Source organism: Symphalangus syndactylus, chromosome 10, assembly GCF_028878055.3.
Source record: "Symphalangus syndactylus isolate Jambi chromosome 10, NHGRI_mSymSyn1-v2.1_pri, whole genome shotgun sequence".
Taxonomy (NCBI): domain Eukaryota; kingdom Metazoa; phylum Chordata; class Mammalia; order Primates; family Hylobatidae; genus Symphalangus; species Symphalangus syndactylus.
This window is the reverse complement of record NC_072432.2, coordinates 76,435,765-76,444,834: the sequence shown is the minus strand read 5'-3', so window position 1 is coordinate 76,444,834 and position 9,070 is coordinate 76,435,765.

Sequence of the window (9,070 nt, the reverse complement as noted above, 5' to 3'; positions counted from 1 at the left end):
TTACTTTAACCTGCTTATTAATTTTTGCCTTTATCTGTCACCATAGACTCTTTTATATTTATGTCTATTATTGATTGCTTGCTGATCTCCCATTTCTGTAGAAAGAAGAGTTATTGCCATAGATTATTACAAATCAGTATGCTCTTATAGTTGGCACCAAGGCTCAGCAGTATGAAGTGGCTAGAGCAAGGTGAGTAAGTATGCAAGAAAAAAATGCAAGAATCCAAAATCCTGTTTTCTCAAAACATGAAGCATTTATTGGCTATTCTGGTAGGTAATTAAGCCAAATTTAAAATACAACATTTGAGAATAGATTGTTTTCTTTAAAAAATAATGAACATTACTTAAATGTTTATAGTGATTCTAAGGATAGGCTCTATTTTGAAAGGGAGCTAAATTATGTACTTCAGTAGCTGTGTTGAAATACTGAAAGTGATATATGGCTTTAAAAAGTACCAATATATTTTTCAAGGCAAACTTTTAATCTCACAAAATAACATTACTGTGATTAGAGAGTAAAGAGAAAAAAACACGCAGGTATAACAGCTTTGCTTTCTCACTTTTAAAGAGCTTGTCTTTCTACACTCTTAACACAGTTTCATTTTTGACATATGATTCAAACCTTGATACCTTCTCTTTTGTAGGATGCTAGTAAAATATTTTAAATGAATGCTATATCATAATTATTCAAAACAGACATTACGATTTGGTCGTTTATTTTGTAACTTCCTGATTGACTGATGATTTTTGGACCATTCCCACCCCTCGCCCCCAGGCAGGAACAGACAATACTTTTTCATGACACAAATTTGAGGTTATAAATACTACCTTTCCGGAAATTGTTTGTTTTTTTCTTTCCTGTCTATGAAGAATAGCTCAAGATCCTGATCATGTTTCACTGCAGTAGCATGTAACTAATGACATACAAACAAGGTACAAAGGGCAAAAGTTGGGATGAACTGAATGATTAATTCCGTTAATTAATCTTTAGCCTGTAATAGCCTGTAAGGGTATTCTGGAAATGGTTTTGAAAGAAAGAAAATGAAAACTTGAACTTTTTTTCCCTAAATTCACTGTAGATAAATAAGGAAACTAGAATATATATATATTCTATATACTAGAATACATATATATATATGTAGAATAAACCACAAACATGCTTTTTTTAAAAAGCTTTCCTCTTCCATTTTACCTTCTCATCATTAATACAATTTACATGCCTGAAGCATTAGAACCACATTCAGTAAAGGGTGGGAAAGAGTTAAGTAGTAAATTCAAATTGCCATTAAAATGGTGAGACAGAAATAGCTGAAATAACTATAGCACCTTCCTAAAGTAGTGGTTTTGGAAGCTGCAAGTGCTGCTCTGTCACTGTAGTCAAGGATTTGACATATTCTTGGATGAGGAGGAAATCCTTGTTTTGATAGTTAAGAGTGTAGTGTCTGGCACTTTTGGTAGAGATGCAATTCTGTATTTACATATATGAAGTCAAAAAGGGATAGCATTTTATTGGGCTAAATCTAATTCAGCCAATTTTAGCTAGAAGAAAACTGTTAGGCAGCATTTTAATATTGTATTTACATATATGAAGTCAAAAAGGGATAGCATTTTATTGGACTAAATCTAATTCAGCCAATCTTAGCTAGAAGAAAATTGTTAGGCAGCATTTTAACACTATTGTCTGTTCAATGTTCTGTGGTTCTTTGATTTTCACATAGGGTGAGCAGTAATAAAAACTAAGATGGTTTTAAGAATGGCATTTTAAAACAATTGATTTTTAAAGATACTTTTATAATGATAATATTATGCAAAATAATTTAATTTTTAATAGGAAAATTTTTATCATCACTCTTGAATAATGTATTTGAGTTTAAATTTTACCTATTTTTTATTTTGATTAACATAAGAATATTAATAAAGTATTTAAAATGCTTTCTAAGTGATATTAAGTAATAGTAGTGATGGATAATATTAATGTCAAATGCAACAATGAAATGATATTACATATTAAATTTCACATAAATATAAATAAAATAGTGTTCTTATAAGAAAGTGACACATTTTAGACTGCTTAGCAGGAAGAAAATTTTTGAATTGTCATTATAACGAAGGGATGACACAACTCAAGTATGTTACAACATGAGGTCAGATATTGTGATGGTTACAAGTTGCTCTCCTAATTGTGCTATGTGGAGTGAAAAATAGGGTACAGGGTAATTTAAAACTAGAGTATAGTCAAAAACAGAAGATACAAATATTAACTGTAGCTTACTGAAATATGCAGAGTGTAAACATCATTCTAAAAGGAGGGACTGAGGTTGTTGAAAAAGAAAAGAAAAAACATACAAAGAAACAAAAACAGCTGGCATACATCATGAATAATTTAAACATGGATACAAGACAATATTCTGGTGTGATAAAGCCTCTTTTTAAATTTTTAAATTGACCTCAAAATTGTGTGTATTTATAGTGTACAATATGATGTTTTGAAATATGTGTATACATTGTGGAAAGCCTAAATTGAACTAATTAACATATGTATTACCTCACATACTTATTTGTGGTGAGAACACTTGAAATTTTATTCTACCAACTTTCAATTATAGAATACATTGTTAGTAACTATAGTTACACTTTGTACAATAGATCTCTTGAACTTATTCCCCTTGTCTAACTGAAATTTAATACCTTTGACCAACTCCACCCTAATTTTTAGGGCCTCTTTTTAATGTTAGATTAGAATTTTGTTCTACGGACTTAGAATCAAAAGAAGAAACTAGAGTGTTCTAATGTAATAAAATTCTGATGAATCAACTATCCTCCACCGAAGCATGTATCTTTACAGTGGTTTATATTTGCCAGAGACAGTTCTACTCCTTTGCTCTGTATTAAACTGTGACAACCTTATATGCCTTTTGAATATATTTTTGCACACCTGCATTATGTGATTTAGCACTGCATTTTAAATGGTCAATTTTAAAAAGATGGATTTAATGAAGTTCTAGTTTTGAGGGTATATCTTGTTTGTCTTCATTCAGATATTGATTCCTTTTATTGATTCTGCATATTCCTGGAAGACGTATTATTTACTTTTAAAACTTTTGAGGTTTTATAAATGGGAATCATTCTGTATGCTTTCATCTATGACTTTTTACCCAATATTATATTTTTTGATATTAATCCACATCAATGAATGCATATATAATCCAATACTTTGTTATTTTACAGTATTCATTTCTTTTAACATTTAAGGTGGGTGTATTATAAATAATAAATTGAAGACATGTCTTCTTTATTATTTACTTGTACTCTTTATCTTTTAATTGCAAACTTTAGTGAATTTTTACTTGTTATAACTGATAGGAGATTCGTTTTTACACATTTGTTTGTGCTGCTTTTCTGTTTATGTACCCAAATACATGATTGACAGAAACCATGAGATGGTAAATATGCTATTCTTAAATTACAAAGTTTGGTGGTTATTTATTATTTAACAATAAATACATAATAAAAATCACCAAAATATTAAGACTAAACAATCCCTTAACTAGCATTTCTACTTGAAAAGTGAATTTAGCCAGGTATTTCCCACTTGCTTCATTAGTGATTATGCAGTGTTAAATCATTATGCAATATAACTGTTATCTGCAGATAATGTATATTGTGTTTTCTTTTGTGTACAGAAAAACAACTGCCTTCTGAGGTTTCTGTTACTGAACAAACTTCATTGAGAAGAACATGGGCAATGCTTTCAGTAGTATGATATCGGCTCATGTGGCTGCCCTGCGATGTAGTACATTTAGTGATTAAAAAAACCTTGTCATTGACAGTTTTCTCAGACACTAGATACCTTTGGTTTGTCTTTCCAAAGTGAGTCTTCACTCTTCACCTTCTAGGCCTCTGCCATTGAAGGATGACTATGTGAACTTCGTCAGTGGCTTCCCCACTCACTAGATTCCTGTTGGGTTGACCTAACTCTGAGCCCTGGGGAGAAGATTAGAGGGCGAATGGAGAGTGAGATCAGGAAATGTATTCTTCTGGGTCTTGTCTGTGCCACTTTGTCAGCCTGATTCTGTCACTAGCTAGAAGGTCCCTGGTCCTCTCCCTGTAGTCTGCATCATAAGAATCTCTCTCCACTACAGTGCATAACACTACTGGAGGGATCCTAAATAGAAGTATCTAGTAGTACTAAATAGTTACTGTAGTTACTGTAACCTCCATAGTGGTTTACTCTATACCAACATTTGTAAATTATTTCTTTGAAATTAAACTTTCCTTTTTCTTTTTTTTTTTTTTTGATGGAGTCTTGCTCTGTCACCCAGGCTGGAGTGCAGTGGTGCGATCTCAGCTAACTGCAAGTTCCGCCTCCCAGGTTCACGCCATTCTCCTGCCTCAGCCTCCCCAACAGCTGGGACTACAGGCGCCCCCACTACGCCCGGCCAATTTTTTTGTATTTTTAGTAGAGACGGGGTTTCACGGTGTTAGCCAGGATGGTCTCCATCTCCTGACCTCGTGATCCGCCCGCCTCGGCCCCCAAAGTGCTGGAATTACAGGCGTGAGCCGCTGCACCTGGCCCCCAAATATTCCATTTTGAGTATGCTTTCTGTTTTCTACTGGGGTTCTGACTGATACATCTTATTAAGGTCCAAAAATTAGGCTAAAGGAATGCAACTTTCATGGCAAGAAACTGCTGACGAGAAAAAGAAGATTAAAAAAACTGCTTTCTACATGTTGTTAGATCCTAAGAACAATCTGGTTTGTATTGCATTATACGGAGTAATAAAAATATCAAAATAATAAGAGAAAAGCACCAGGTTCTATATTCCACTAAAAAATGATGTTTACTGTATTTACTATCTCCTGAATTTTAAGAAGGATCATTGGGTTTTAATAGAAAAAGAAATTTTGTAATGCTTGCTCACAAAACGAATTTAAATTCATGTGTGCTTTTTATTCGACATCTATTTAAGGTTGCTTCACAGACCTATTAACCTGTCTCCTCTTTTTCACTCCTGACATTTCTTATGTTGATTTAGAGCTTCTCGGGAGTAGAAATTGAGACAAAAATTTTAGTGCCAATAGTTTTTAGGGAGGTCATCTCCGGACATGTCTGTAGGGGAGTAAAGAAGTGAATCAAGAGTTCCAAAAAGGATTATCAATCTAGTTATCATTAGGTCCAGCTGAAGTTTAATTCACAGAGGAATTCTGGGAAACAATGTAGAAAAAAGTGCCTCAGAGTCATCCCACCTAAGTAACAAAGAATTCGGGGTATTAATGTACCAAGTTCTGTCAGTGATTAGTCATTAATTTCTTAGAAATTCCCATCTGCTAAGCTTGCTAAGCTTGCAATTTGAATGAGCTCTAGCTGCAAGAGAAAGCCATTGAGGAAAAAAAAAAAGGAAAAGGAAAAGAAAAAGAAAAGAACAGGCAAGTCAGTCTGGCTGGCTTGCACAGAAATGGTAAAGCCAAAGGGAGACAGGGAGGGGACCAACTGTGCCTCCCCCACTCCTATTAATTTCAACAATAGTCCCAGCATCTTTTTTGTCTAATCATACACTTGATTCTGTAAACATTTTGCTTAACTATTTCAAAGTGTTCACATTACTCTTAAAATAAAGTTCAAAATCCTCAATTTATTAGAAAGAGCTCTGGCAAGATTCAGCCTCTACCTACTTTCTTGCCGATCTTTCTTATCATTTTATGATATCACTCTGCCCACAATAGACTTTCTTCCAATTTTACAGCATAATGTGGCACCTCTCAACACAAGCTATCTGTGCATAGTAGGTCCTCTTCTCCCTATTTATTTAGTTAATGTCTATTCTATCTTCCAACATTAGCTTATAAGTTATTTGCTAGTTAGGACAGCCTTCCCTGATCTCTTCTCTGTTTTCCCCTAATCTCTTCCCTGTTTTTCCCTAAAATGTAAGGGGAAAAATGTTCTTTTATAACATGATACACCTCAGCCTCTCTTTATAGAATTTACCAGTTATAATTGTGTATTTACTTTTGAAATATTTGATAATGTCTATCTCTTTAAACATACTGCTTGATTGAAAGTTTCAGGTTTTTTCATCCTCAATTTTATATCCCTAGCACCTGAAGTATCTGATATTGATGGGGATTCTATAGTTTTAAAAAGTATGCATATATACATATGTGTATATATATATACACACACACATACACATATATATAGAGAATATATATAACATATATATGTAATGTATATATACAACATATATATGTAATGTATATATACAACATATATATATACGTAATGTATATATACAACATATATATATATGTAATGTATATATACAACATATATATATATATATATATATATGTAATGTTTACAGCCGGCCAGGCATGGTGGCTCATGCCTGTAATCCCAGCATGTTGGGAGGCTGAGGTGGGCGGATCACTGGGTCAGGAGATTGAGACCATCCTGGCCATATGGTAAAACCCCGTCTATGCTAAAAATACAAAAAATTAGCTGGACGTGGTGGCATGGTCCTGTAGTCCCAGCTACTCAGGAGGCTGAGGCAGGAGAATCGCTTGAACCCAGGAGGCAAAGGTTGCAGTAAGCCGAGATCGTGCCATTGCACTCCAGCCTGGGCAACAGAGTGAGACTTCATCTCAAATAATAATAATAATAATAATAATAATGTTTACAGCTGTTACAAAATACATGTTTATGACATTGTCTTGTGTTTTAAAAATAATCACACATATTGAATAATAAATAAGCAAAAACATAACTAATAAACGTCACTCATACATATAAAAATTATACTAAACTGAATACTTTACTTGTACCATCTTATTAGAAAGTCATGATTGGCCTGGCACTGTGGCTCAAGCCTGTAATCCCAGCACTTTGGGAGGCCGAGACGGGCAGATCACGAGGTCAGGAGATTGAGACCATCTTGACTAACATAGTGAAACCTTGTCTCTACTAAAAATACAAAAATTAGCCGGGCATGGTGGCATGCGCCTGAAATCCCAGCTACTTGGGAGGCTGAGGCAGGATAATCGCTTCAATCAGGGAGTCGGGGGTTACAGTGAGCCGAGATCGCACCACTGCACTTCAGCCTGGTGACAGAGCGAGACTCCCTTTCAAAAAAAAAAAAAAAAAAGAAAGGAAAAGTCATGATTTATTATCATTTGAACCCCAGGAATGTATTGATTGAATACCTAATATAAGTAGATATTGTAAGGGACTACCAATGTACAAGACAATATTTATGACATGAAAAAAACTCATGGTCCTGTGGGGAAAAAATGTTATATGTATATGTGCATGTGCATATGAAAAAAATTAATATAATGATTGTATATATTAGCCAAGTACAGTATACATACAAAAGACATAAACAGCCAGGCCCGGTGGCTCATGCCTGTAATCCCAGCACTTTCGGAGGTCAAGGCGGGCAGATCACTTGAGCCCAGGAGTTTCCGACCAGTTTGGGCAACAGAGTGAAACCCCGGGTCTACAAAAAATACAAAAAATTAGCCAGGTGTGGTGGTGCGCCTGTAGTCCCGGCTACTCAAGAGGCTGAGGTGAGTGGATCCTTTGAACCTGGGAGGTAGAGGTTGCAGTAAGTTGAGACTGTGTCACTGCACTCTAGCCTGGGCAAGACCCTGAAAAGAAAAGAAAAAAAAAAAAAAGGCAGAAAGAAAGAAAAAGAAAGAAGGAAGGAAGGAGGGAGGGAGGGAGGGAGGGAAGGAGGGAAGGAAAGAAGGAAGGAAAGAAGGAAGGAAAGAAGGAAGGAAGGAAGGAAGGAAGGAAGGAAGGAAGGAAGGAAGGAAAAGGCCTAAGCATTAACTAAATGTTAATGAATATTAAGGGAAGGAAATATTAGCAAAGTGGTATTAAGGGCTACAATGATATGCCTGGGAAGAAATGAAAAGAACTGGGACTTGGACAAGGCATTGGTGTTTGGTTAGGGTGGCATAGTGTCACAAGGAAGCAGAAATGTTTCTCTCATCTTTTTGTAATAAATAAAAAATCATAATAAATATATTTTGTACTTTTATTAACTTCTTTCTTAACTAGTCAAATGTAATATTCTGGCTTACTAATTTTACAATTCTTTTTAATTGTACCTATAAAGGTTGAGAAATTATTCTATCTTTGCTAGTAACTGTGGAAGAAATAAATGAAGTATATGTAAGAATTTATTTTTTTATGACGATTTCCTAGAACTCCCTTCCCTGAAATCCAAATGTATTACACCAGTTATGATGTAATTGCATAAAGTTTGTGATTAGTTATTGCCAGTCTTTATCTTTCATTCCAATGATTGGCTCTTACATAAAGGCCACATTGTAATAGGAGCAGTAATTGTGGAAAACGTACTTATCATTGTTAAAACATTGAAGGCATTCTATTATTTTCTCAATTATTTGCAGTTATCTTTCTAAAAGAAATTTGGAATTACAAAAGAAAACTTTGTAAATGTATTTAAAAATGAATTCAAATTGGATTTCAAGTATTTAAAACATTATTCATTTTTAATTCATTTGGTATATGTTGTATTATTCATATGCTTTTCATTCCCCTGTGCAAGGTAAATATTCAGAAAGCCTTGCATGGCACTTTATTCAATTCTGATGGAAATTCAATTATAGCTAAATAAAATGTATTTAATTAACAGGCAAATGTATGTTACATTAACTATTTAATCACAACTATTAATATGTAAAAATCTGGAACAATTTTAAATGACTAAACAATCGTCCGTATTACTTCTTATTCAGCATATTTACACATATTCATAGCTGGAAGAGCTGTCCCGTTATCTGCTTTCAGCGATTCAGCCTCTAAGCTTTTGAAGATTGGTCTCAACACATTGAATTAGCTCCCTAAAGTTAGATACTAAGTAAATCTCAGATCCTATAAAGGAAGTAAATTCTCTATTTGCTGAGAAAAAAAAATACAACGAAATTAAGTGATACAACAGTCTAATATAGTTTGGATTTGTGTCTGCACCCAAATCTCATGTCAAATTGTAATCCCTAATGTTGGAGGAGGGCCCTTGTGGGAGGTAGTTGGATCATGAGG